The 12,571-nt window shown below is 35.4% G+C and overlaps 1 protein-coding gene across 7 annotated transcripts in view; it reads left to right on the top strand.

Annotated features, from left to right (window-relative positions):
* The window catches only part of NPAS3 (neuronal PAS domain protein 3), a 597,300-nt gene that overhangs the window by 297,903 nt on the left and 286,826 nt on the right, over positions 1-12,571 (top strand). The gene's annotated exons all lie outside the window — the stretch shown is intronic.

The following is a 12,571-nucleotide window of genomic DNA, read 5'->3' as shown; positions in this document are numbered from 1 at the left end:
TAAAAGATGAAAGCATGCCTCTTAGGTGTCCTTAGCTGTGGGCTGAAAACTGGTCTGGTATTTGTCAATCAGGTTTGTCACATGACACAAGTCATCCTATTCCAGGAAGACTCAACTGAAAAACGATGAGCTGATGGAAACATTCTTGTGCATAATTTATTTTGCCAGGGTTAGTACAGCCTTTCTTAGATTGAAGTGATCAAATGTGGAGCAGTTAAGAAGAAAATGTGATGTGCCTTGCAGTAAGGCAAACCCAGCCCTAAGGAAATAAAACCCACAAAGTCTTTTCTAAGTGTGGCACTGAATAACTGCTCTTATTTAGCAATGTACACAGATTCTCAATGCAAATATATTGTCTGGTGTATTATCTTTTGAGAGGTACAAGAGAGGTAAATTAGGATATTATCATGAGAAATATTCCACTTAATTTGAAATGATTGAGAGCTATCTCTGTACTAACTCAGCTGTGGTATTCAAAAGCACTATAGATAATGTCAGAATTTTCATGTCTTTATAAAGTAACTAAATGCAGAATAGCAACAAAGATAATTTTAGGAAAACATTAAATTAACTAGTAGAATTAATTTCTCTTCGGAACAGGAATTATGAATGAAATTATTCACTTAGTTGTACACTCTTGGCAGAGGTCTAGGTCAAGTTTTTGATTCTGTAAGCAAATACTTTTTTTGTAGTTATTGTGTCAGAGATCTGCACCATTATCTACAGTACTATGTTTGCATATTAGGCAGGAGCACTGCTATGTTGTCTCATACATGCAGAAAAAAAATGAAGAACTAGCAGTTTTATGATATTTCAGTTTATGTAATTTCTCAGTATGTTGTGTGCAAACATATCATATATCCTTAAGGTATGTTTTTTACAATATTACTTATAACTCATATATAAATGAAACCTCATTGAGACTGACTTATTTACACTTTTTAGGTATTAAGTATGACTCTTATAGATGAAAATGAAAAATCCTGGGATGGTCACTTTGAAAACTATTTGAGTTTTTCACTTACTGTGTATTAAACAATTGGTGACTTTCACACTTGTTTAAACTATATTCCGTTTATGGATAGTTGGGATTTTTGGGTTTTCTTTCTGAGGTTTTTTTTTAGGTTTTAAAAAATTGATTTGTGATAAATTAAGGTGTTTTCAGGACATAACTTCATCGTACTACTACTAAAAAAAACCCTTGTATTGCACTTACATTCTCAAAACTGAGGATTTTAAATCAAAATTACCATTAGCCTTAGCCATTAGCCTGTTAAGGTGTGGTCTTTTCAAAGAAGATGATGCCTTTATCAAAGTACTTCCATGAATCTCTCAGTTGATAATAGGCAGTTCAATCCTGTTATTTGCGAGATAGACCCTTGACAATGGATAAAAGACAATATGAATTAATAGTGGTGACAGGTTTATCAAAATTTGTTAAGATTTTGTCTTATTTTAGCAGAGCAATCAACTCTTGGGAGGTGATGGGTCATGCATTTAAATGTGCCGCTTCTAAACAGATCAGAATGAACTTCAAAGTATTGCCTTGGTCTAATAGGTAGTAATATAATCACCAGAAGACAAAATGGTTTTTAAAATAGCAATTGGATAGACTTTGTGGTGGAATATGGTTCTAACATGTTCTCACCTAGTCTACTTCTCATAGAAATTATTTTCCATTAAGTATCATGATAAGTATTGTTTGCAAGTGGAGTAAACAACCTTGATTATACTTTGGGAATTTTGGTTCCAGAGTCTGCTATCTGAAGAATTTTAATTAATAGTTGGTGTAATCCCTTTTGCTATTAGTACTTTGAAGACTTGGTTAAGTATAAGCTCAGAAATTAAGGACCTCTCTAATCTTTTTAATATTTTGGTACTTCAAAATTTATTGATAGACAGATATGCATAATACAGTAGATTTTTAAAAAGTGGATATAGTTTATTTAAGATGAGGTTACAAAAAAGGAAATGGAGGCACATATTGTGATATTTTTATATTTTGTGTCTACAAACAGGTAGTGTCAGTGACGTCTAGGTATAAATTATATGCATTAGTCATGTCCATACATATTAAATCCATGTATTTATATATAATGCCTAGTCATCATTGAATGAAGAATGCCTTCATCCATGATTTTTTTTCTATTATTTAGGAATCAAATGTATAAATACTGCCTAATTGATGATTGATACAGGTGCTAAAGGTTTTCTCCCATATGCAGTTAAGTGCAGAAAATAGTAAAGTAAAACTCTACCTGTCGTGAGAAAAATAAAAGTTAAAAAGTAATTGATTTTGGTCTGAGATAGCATTTGTGCCCAGAGATCATACAGTTAAATCTGTTCCATTAATGGCAGACTTCATCAACTACAAAAATAATCAACACACCATTACCTTTACATAAATTCAGAGATGAAAAATTGACTGAAAACCTGATAAAAGGAAATTTAATACTTTTAAAGGGCTTCATTTGAGTATGGCATCTTTGCATTTGTCCTTTGTACAAATCTAGATATACAAAGAGGCTTATACTTCGCTTACATATGAAATCAAACACACATGCACATCCTCTTGCTGAGAGTGGTGAGGCTCTGGCGCAGGCTGCCCAGAGAATGTGTGGCTGCCCCATCCCTGGCAGTGCTCAGGGCCACATTGGATGGGGCTCTGAGCAACTTAGTATAGTGGAAGGTGTCCCTGTCCATGGCAGGGGGGTTGGAAGTGGGTGATCTTTAAGGACCCTTTTACCCTGAATCAGTCTAAAATTGTGTGAGTCTATGTCAAAAAATCTCCAAGCCACAGCTGATTGCTGTATATCATGCTGAAGAGATTCCCAGTCGTAGGTTTTACGCCAAAGGTGCTATCCACTCTGTGCTTCTGGAAAAAAAGACACCACAAATGCTGACTGCTCAAACACTATTGCATCTTTATGTCAGTGCAATGTCTTTTAAATGTTTTCCCAGTAAAATCACCTGAATTATGAATAGTAGAGTGGAACGTAATGGAGTAGAAAAGTAGATAATGGCAAGATGTTAATTAATTTTTGACAAGATTTTTGATTTGCCAAATTATAAGCTTTGTTTTTTTTGTCTTGTACATTCTTTTTCTTGTGAAAAGTGGTGTTATAATGAGAATAGATATCTTCTGTTTTATATTTCTATATATATATCTGTCTATCAACTAAATCCAGCAAAAAAAATAATTTCTGGTACCTGCTATTAAAAATTTGGTTTAAATTGGTTGTAAAAATTAGCAAGATTTTCATCAATTTTTCAGGATCTCTGGAATTTTTTTCTGTAACTTCATTGCTATTGAGAAGGTGTGAAAAAGGGTCAGTAACCCTATAGTCTTCTTATAATCAGGAATGATCAGGAAATGTAGAACTAAATATAGAGAAAAGGGAAAGTTAGTGAATATATTTGCATATGCAAATTAGCTTAATTGATACTGCTTGCCTCTACAGGGATTTTTCATTACAAACTGGAGTGCTACATTGTTCAGCTCATATTGAGTAATTTAGTAACTAATGAGACCAGTTTGCACTAATTTGCATATGATAAATGAGCTTAATTGCAGTAAATAACTTGGAGGCATAATTACTTAATTTTCCTGTGTTGCATGGCTTTTAAGTTCACGTATGAACAACTCAAGATAATTTTGCATATTTAAATTAGTTGCTTTTAAAATTCTTGAACAAAAAAGAACACACCTTACAATTTGAACTGTAAAACAATTAAAAGTATAATGTACATTATTTTCAAAAATTTTAGTATTTTGAAAATATATGTTTCTTCCTTTAAAAACATCAGTGCCTTTTTAAAAACTAAATATTTGGAATTAATCACAATGAAGTAGCTTTAAAGTCAGGCTAGGATGGAAAGATGGTATAAGTAATAATAATAGGAGTGTGTATCTGAACTATAGTGAGCAGTACACGTTTTGTATTTCTGCATACAAGAATGATAACTTTCATAATTGCATTTTTTGCTTCAGTAGTGCCTGTTCAACTGTTAAGAAACTAACACTTTCATATAGCATTTTGTACACATTACATACGCAGTAACTTGGACACTTGTTGTCTTAGATCATCTATACTGCGCTACCTCATTTTGTCTGAAGAAACCCTTGTATTGGACAGATAGCAAAGTGTCAGTGCAACAAAAAGTGTATCCTTTTCTTCATTTTGTGGGCATTTCCACAAGATGTGAGCACTGACGACTCTTATGATGTAGATTTTTACAATGAGTTTCAAAACACACAAACAAAAACAAAAAAACACAAAACATAATCCAAAATGAAACTAATTGGAAGACCATCGTCAATTTCTGCCATGTCCCTAAAGTTACTGCACATTAGATGATTTTGATACATTTGATAGAATTGAACTACTGAACTAGACAGAGAAAAAAGCCAACTACCAATCTCATTTATTCCCTTAGCGAGATTTGTTGTGCACCCATGATTTACAAGTGGATGACAATTACTGAATTCTCCTCTGTTCCATAAAGGTTCCCACCTACCTTCCTAGAAGCTGGAAGACTTCTTGAATGTTGTTGTCTTGGAAAATTTATGAGACTTGCAGTTCCTTTTTACTTTGTGCTGTACGTTTCTCTCCCATTAAGTATTTTGTGGTGAAGTATTTTGAAGTATTTTGTCTTTTGTAAGATAGTTGCAGTATCAGATTCAATGAGAGAAGAAAAATCAGGTTCCCATTAAGATTCGAGGAAAAGCAACCTCAGTGAAAACAATCTGACCCTATAGGTTGTATTCTTCATTGAGTCAAAAGTCACAAACTGCAAATCACTTATCTTTAATTAAGTGGTTAACAATGTAGAGAGGATAGCTGTAGTAGATGTCCAGTTGTGTCCAAGACAGCCCCACAAAGTCATCTGAAATGTGCACAAGGCCTGTAAGCCCTTCTTTTACTTCTAGAAACCTCTGTATCACCACAGTCTTGATCATGGAATGTCATCCTAGAATGAACCAGAATTTGAGCTATCTGGAAGCTAGAAAAGGCTCAAATGCTGCAATTTGGCTTTACCCCATGCAGTAGTCCCAGACTTTTCATGCATGTCCCAGTCTTGGTTCACGTACTTTTCAGTCCACTGCAAGCCTCTGATGGTGGATAGAACTTCATGGAAGATTTAATTCTATCTTTACCTTCATCCTATAGAGAAGCCATGGGCTACTAAACCCATTGATATTATTTTAGCTTTTCTTTTTTTAAAGTCAATAAATAAGGAAACCACCCTCATCCTATGGAAGCCTAATGAATTGCTAGTATTGTGAACAATTGAATAACACCTCTTATCCTAATAGTTTGATATTCTTTTTCTAACTATTTTTATTAATGTATCCAATACTGTAATAATAAGACTGACATGAAACTGTACAAATGTAACCTGTTTTTCAATTTAGTATAGTACTGTGCTTCAGAGAGGGGCCCTTATTAATTGTGAGGTAAATGTGCAGATGAATACAACTTCTGTGGCTTCTAGTGAATCATTCCAGGTGATGCTAGTACCATACAGAGTAGCTGAGTCATTGGTTTTTTTCCTGGAGTATGTCAGATGAACTGGGATGTCAAATTTCTCAGGAAAGAGGAAAATTAATATCTCTTCACTCCAAGGGAGCACTCTGACAATCTTCTGTTTGCAGGGAGCTAGTACCCCATCCACCTGCACTCCTAAAGTGAAGCAAAGCTGTGTCTACAATTGTGCTCAGGGGGCTGGTCCCATCCACCTCTTTGAGCTGTGTGATAGCTGCAAATAACAGATTGAACTATATTTGTGATACTCTCAGAAGTACTCAGGGTCACATGAATGATCAACTGAATGCAAACAAAGATTTGAAATGCAAACAAAAGTTAATATCTCAGTAGTTACAAAATAAAAGTTTTTTTCCCATCTTCAGCCAGAAAAATTGGAAGTTGTTATCAGGAAAATGTTTTCACATACTCCTCAAGTTAATGCTGTTTTATCATCCAGTTTGTAATTCAATGTTATCAAACACAGAAGATGCAGAATGAAATACCAAATTTGAAGGGAACTTTCATACCATTTCTCTGTTGTCCAAATGGGTCTTGTCCTCCATTCTTGCCATGATTTTTGTAGAATTATAGACCTACTTTTTGGAACAAGGGTACTCTATCAAGCTTTCTGTACAAAAAAGTGGCGAGAATTCACTCTGCAATTTCCCTACAGTATTTAGTCATGTTTGGAAGATGTTGCTATTAATCTATAATAACTAGATTAGAATATACTGAGACAATGACACAATTCATTTTTGAAAAAATAATTTTGCTGGAGAGTTGGTGAGTAAAGTTCTCCATACATTATAAATATGTGTGTTGAGCATGCAACCAGTTTAGACTGGGAAAAATTTGTGAAAATGTCTATTTAAGGCAAATTAGAGAACAGTAAGGAGAACAAGTTATTTACATTTTTGCAATAGTGAACAAACGTGCATGGTACAGGAGTTGCACACAATTAACAGTGTAATGGAGAAACAGAACCTTCTTTTGAAGGGCAAAAAGTACCCAATACTTTGCCCTTGGAAGCCCATTGTTAGTTAAGTATTAAAATCAGCCAAGCAGTATGAATAATCATAAGTGAATTATATACAAAGTTCTAAATTTTTTCTTTCCCCACAAATGTTGTGTAAAACTTTGTAGTGATTTAATTAAATAGAGGCAATACAGAAAAAAAAAAAAAAGAAGATGACTGGCTAGGCTATAGTTGAGTGGAAGTCTCATTTCTTCCAAAATTTGAATTATTACAGGGAGTCCCATCTGACAAGAAAATTTAAAAAGTGGGAAAAGAGAGAGGAAAGTGTTGGAGTGCTATAAAATATTAGGGAGAAGATTTATCTTCTCATTTACTATTTTCAGTCATTCTGAATATTACATAATGAGGTTCTCTCTGTATAACACTAGTCAACACAGAAATGGTGACACAAGACTAAAGGTGAGGAAGCAGCAGATGGTAGTACTGATGGAGGATTTTTCCAGGCTGTAAAAGGTGTCAGGAGAAAAGACTTCTACTGGCTTGGAAATTGGAGAAGGGCAATTGCTAATGACGATGTCAGTGGTACGCACTTTCTGAGAATGAAGAAGACTGTTCAGCTTCTTGTCTGCATTGGGTTAAAGGGGTAGACTACTGACTGACATCTGTTAGCATGTGTCAAAGGCAGACAAAAAGAGGAAAATGTGAAAAGGCTGACAAAATTAAGGATATGTGGGAGAGCACAGATCTGTGCTGTCTGAAAGTAAAAATTTCTGGGATGAAGTAGAGGTTAAGTTATGCTCCAGTAGCCAAAAATAAAGTGGAAATTAAATAGATTAATTAAGAGGAAATGTGGTTGCAGATCACACTCCACTCAGCAAAGCAATGCTAAACTTTCTGTTGGTGAAGAGCAGTGCATAAATGCAATGAGACAGAACAAGTACAGAGCAAGTCAGAACTGAAGGTTTGTAGATCATATAAAAGTTCTATGAGGGGGTGATTTCTATAGGACAAATATTGAGTCTACTTTATGCACTTAGATTTTGAATCTGAACCTCCTAATTTTCAAGTACTGCCTATATTTAAGAGTTTTCTTCCTGACCTTAAGTGGCATCCAGAGAGTTTGGGTACAAAACCAAAGGGAACACCAAATGCTCTCAACAAAATGCAGTCCAGAAACTGAACAAAGGGGAAGAAAAGGCATTTATTTAATCTTCATCTCTGTCCAAAATCAAAAGCATTTAGTATGCAACCATGTTTTCTCTAGAATAGTTGATGATTATAGAGTTCCACTTAGTGATCCCAAAACAGAGATATAACAGTACGAAATGGGATGCTGTAGTGCCTTAGTATAAACTGAACAATGATGGATTAATGATGTAAGAGACTGTATATATTCTGATGAAAGTATAACTTCCTAGAAAAGATACAATTCTAAGTGGACGGGACCAAAGAATATTAAATTAGGAATAAAATCTTAAAAAGAACGAACAACAACAGCAAGAGAGGAGAATATCAGCATACTAAATGCTGTGTTGAGGAAAGATAGGTGAACAATCTACTTGGAAGCAGTAATTTGGGGTGACATGAAGTGTGTGTTTATTATGTTCAAACACCACACCCAAACACAGTTTAAAGGCAGGAAGTCAGTGTAAATGCTGAAATGTTGTGAAAAGAGTCATAGGACTCTGGTAAGAAAAGGTCACTATCTTATTTTGCAGTGTGCTTTTCCAGGAATGAGGCATCTCCAGTAGCTACTTTCCCTTTATGATTTGAGGATAGTGCTATTTCATCTTTCTGCGTCTTTCTGTAGTTTTCTATAAAATCTTCCTAGGAATCTGTTCATGCTTGATCAGCAATCACTCCTCAAGTACTTTGTAGATTGACAGTCTTCTCAGATCACACTCTTGTCATAGAAGAGCAAACTCTTATACTTGATGTTAACTTATTTAGAAATCTAGAAATCTAATTGTGCATTTTGTACTGGTTTAAGTGATTCAGGATAAAGATAAGTGAAGCTGAAAGTAGGCAGAAAAAGCTCTGTTAGAAATTTTAATGTTGTGGGCCTCTATTCACTGTTGGATGCTCTTTTGCACTTTAAACACGTGTAAATGCCACTGCATGCTATGATATGGCTCTGGTGTTACACCAGTTTAAATTATAACAGAGGTTAACTTGATACATTGCATGATTCTAAAAAGAGCTAGGAACAAAGGCTAGATCAGAATCTGAAAAGGTTAAAGGAGTTGCACAGACAGCCCTGTTACAAAGGACATCTCAGGTCCATTAGCTGGAACACATAGCAAGAGAATTTCCTGGGTTCAGGAGACTCAAAAGGTGCTAATTTGCATACTCCAATTTGTCCCAGTCATAGCAAATGCATCAGATTGACTCCATAAGGGCAGGGCTTTCAATCTGGACTTATGGCAAAGGTAGAGCATCTGAGCACTTGCTGCCCAAGGGGTTATATGCTAAAAGGAGACTCGGGAGGTGTGGGAAACAGCAAATTGTTTTGCAATTGGAGCTTGGAGCAGTACACTTAAACCTGCATTTCATATGGCAACTATATATACAGAAGCGTGCAGTTTCATTTAATAAAAAAATATTTGATCTGAGCAGGACATGTACACATACAGTGATGTGTCATTTAATTCCTGAGAAACTATTTGAAGAAAATGACATATCTCAGCCCTGTTTGCTGACCATTTTGTTGTCACCTGCTGAGTGTTGTCATTTCCATAGCCAGTGGGCTGTATTGAATCAAACAGAGGGAATGGGTCATTAAAAGAAATGGAGGAGTTTCTGCAGCCTGTAGAAGCTGAAGGAGGATTTTTTTTTCCTGGTACATCAACAGAACTCTAATGGAGTCTGAATTCAGCTATGATTTGGGGTTTTGCCTTATATTTCTCAGAAGTAAGGTGGCTTGAAAAGTATAGACAGCATAAACTAATGTGTGGGTTCACCAGGAAGAATTATACCTTCTATGATGTTTGTAAAGATATAGGTGAGGGCAGTTAAGTGTCCTTGTTTCAGAAAACTTTTTTCATTTTTTTTCAATTGCAGCATTTATCAAGAAAGGAAAAGAGTGTTGATTTTATATAAATAAATAAAAATGGGAAAAGTATATTTCATGGGCATGCTGAGCAAGTTAACTGATATTTTTCTTCACTTTTCTGAAAACATTGATGACAGTTTCAAAGATTTCAAATATTTCTCATTTCAGGTCTTGTAAAAAATAAACCACTAGAAATAGGCTTTAAACATCATTCATACTCCTCTGCAATGGATGTGAAGGGCAGCACTCTGTGTCCTCTTTTTACCTGGGAGCTGGGAAAGGGGTAGGGTTTTATTCTGCTTGCAGAAAACCCTTAAATGGATCATGGACAGCTGAGATTCATGTGAATGCTATTGTTTAAAGCTGCTTTTATCTCTGAGTAATTTCATCATATCAGGTGATTGTCACTTTTTGCTTGTTTGTTTGTTTTCAACTGTGAGGCCTAAATAAATAGAAAATTAAATATTGACATGGAACCTATGTGTTCAGACATCCTCAGCATTATAGAAACTGAAGGTTTAGTTCTGTTTTTCCTAAATTTACTTGGAAAGTGCAACTACCTTTACAGACTTTTAAGTACATAGTATTTAAGGAAATACAAATATTGTTGAAATAAATGAGTCAGGCTTGTAGAGCATGCTCTCTGTTCTAAAGTGTATTTTCTCAAAAGTTGATTAAATGGTTGTTTCTACTAGTTGCTGCTAAAATGTCATTGTATTAGAATTTCTACCTGTACAGAAATTATAAAAAGGACTATGGGAAAAAAGATAACATTTCTACAAGTGAAGCAGTTATGTGTAATTATGTGGTATCATATTTAGGCTCACATACACACACCTAAAAAGCTCACAAAAACTGCAAATTGGGGCTGGACTCTCTTCCTTAATTATGCACAGCACTTAACCAATGAATTTTCTTCTTTTATAGTTCTTCCATTTTAAGGAGATTCCTATTTAGATATGTACCATTTTAGATTACTGTACAACTATACCTCTTTTATAGAGTCTCCCAGAATTCAAGTTTGATTTAATGCATTGTAAATAATGCATTGTAAATTGTATCCTACATATTTATTATAACTAGGGATTTAAAGTGTTTGGCTTGCTTTGCACTTTGTATTTTTTATTCTGTTCTTCCCTTCAATTGTATCTGCTGCTCAACATGAAGGTTTTAATCATTGTGATTTTGTTCTTTTGGGTTTTTTAGCACAGGGGTGGTGGATTGACTACCTTTGCACACTTTAAGGAGAAAGAAAAATTTGGAATGAGTGTATGTCTGTGTGTAGAGTTCAGAAGTCCTCACAATGCAAGAGAGTCCTACAGTAGAGAATAGCTGTTATAGAGGACACCTTAGCTGTAGGAGCTGTCTCTTCGCCCATTGATAGAGCCACTCGGCTTTTTGCTATTCCAAAAATAACATCAGGTGAAAAGATTTGAAGGGACAAACTGATACCTAGAGAGGCTACCTCTCTAGGAGGTAGCAGGAGGAGCAGAAGCTGGGCAGAGTTAAAGGAATAAAGCAGGTTTTTATCAGAAAGGCCTTCAATGGATACACCTTGGGCAGTACAAGGACCTGGCCATGGCTCTACCCAAGATGGACAACTGGTCGTGGATTTTCACACTTTTATAAGTTTTGGTCCATTTAAATGCTGGAGTTAATTGTCCAATTACAGCTTCAGGCTATGAAGTCCCATCCTCACAGATTGCTCTCCTCAATTTGCTGTTGTTTACACTTTTTGGGCCTGAAGCTGCAATGGTGTCCTTGGTTCTCAGGCTGGAAAATGACTGTTTTGTCCAACTAAACTGTGAGGAGGACTTGCTGACACTTTATATGAGGTTCAGAGTTACACACTAAGGCTGCACAGAATCTGAAAAATATGAAAGCTAGAACTTTAGGCATCACACTACCAATATGGGACTGGTTGTCAGCTTTTTTCAGGCTAACAGCAAATGCTTCTTAGTCCGCAGCCTTAAAATAGTGTTAGTTTTGTTGAAAATTAATGAAACAAAGTTAATGTTTTAATGTAGCCCTGATATGTAACAGACAGTAGTAGAGAATCTCATATTTCCTCTGGACAGTCTCAAAGAAGATCGTTTAGAGGTTTATATTGAAAGTCGGGACTCAGTGTCTCAGTATTCAAAGCAACCAAGATTTTACATTTAAAGAAATAATTTCTGTTATGGTTTAGAATTTCGAGTCCTAATTATGGACAGTATATGGTCAGCATGCAATTCTGAAAATAAGAGTAAGTCCTCTCTTAATTTTGAGAAAATGTTTGGGACTTGAAAAAGTATCATTGAAAGACTGTCCTGCTAAACTTACTGTGTCATTTTTGTTCTCTCTCTCTCAAATAATTTTTACATTTACTTGTCTGAAACAATAATTATCAAGGCAGTGGTTTTCATCCTTTACAAGCAGAATCAAATGCTTAATATGATTCAAATTTTCAGAGATATAATGTTGTATTAGTGTGTCAAAGCAAGAAAGGCATACTTGGTTTTGTTTATTATAAACTCAAGCTTAACATCCTCAAAATAAAAAACAGTTTTTGCATTTAATTTCTTGTGGTTATTAATTGTTATGTTTTGCAGTTGGCACAAAAGTAACTTAGCGTATTTTAGTTAAACACGTAGTTATAGGCTCCTAAAGCTGTGCCTGTGAAAGATTGAACCCCTATGTCAGCTGGCTAGCAGGAGATAATACACCTTCCTGTAGAAAGGCCTGCTCTTGTCACTGGCATTGCTCTGTGGCCATTGTAGGGATTCTTATTTGTGTTTCCTTAAGATTCCACACATTTGCATTTTAGGCCACATAAGGCTGGGCACACGCTGTAGGAGAGGAAAGGGGCTGCTGCGTGTCTGCTCCGTGTGCATTTAGGCTACTGGCTTTGTACTGCCCCCCACACTTGCAGTGTTTGCCAAGGCCAATTAGCAGCATTTGGCTTTCATTCTACAAAAGTTCCCCCAACTCCCAGATAGATTATTCCTGATGAGGGTATAAATTATCTACATGTAG

The sequence above is a fragment of the Zonotrichia albicollis genome, chromosome 6, assembly GCF_047830755.1.
Source record: "Zonotrichia albicollis isolate bZonAlb1 chromosome 6, bZonAlb1.hap1, whole genome shotgun sequence".
NCBI lineage: Eukaryota > Metazoa > Chordata > Aves > Passeriformes > Passerellidae > Zonotrichia > Zonotrichia albicollis.
Note: the sequence above shows the minus strand (reverse complement) of the source record. Positions and strands in the feature narration are given on the sequence as shown.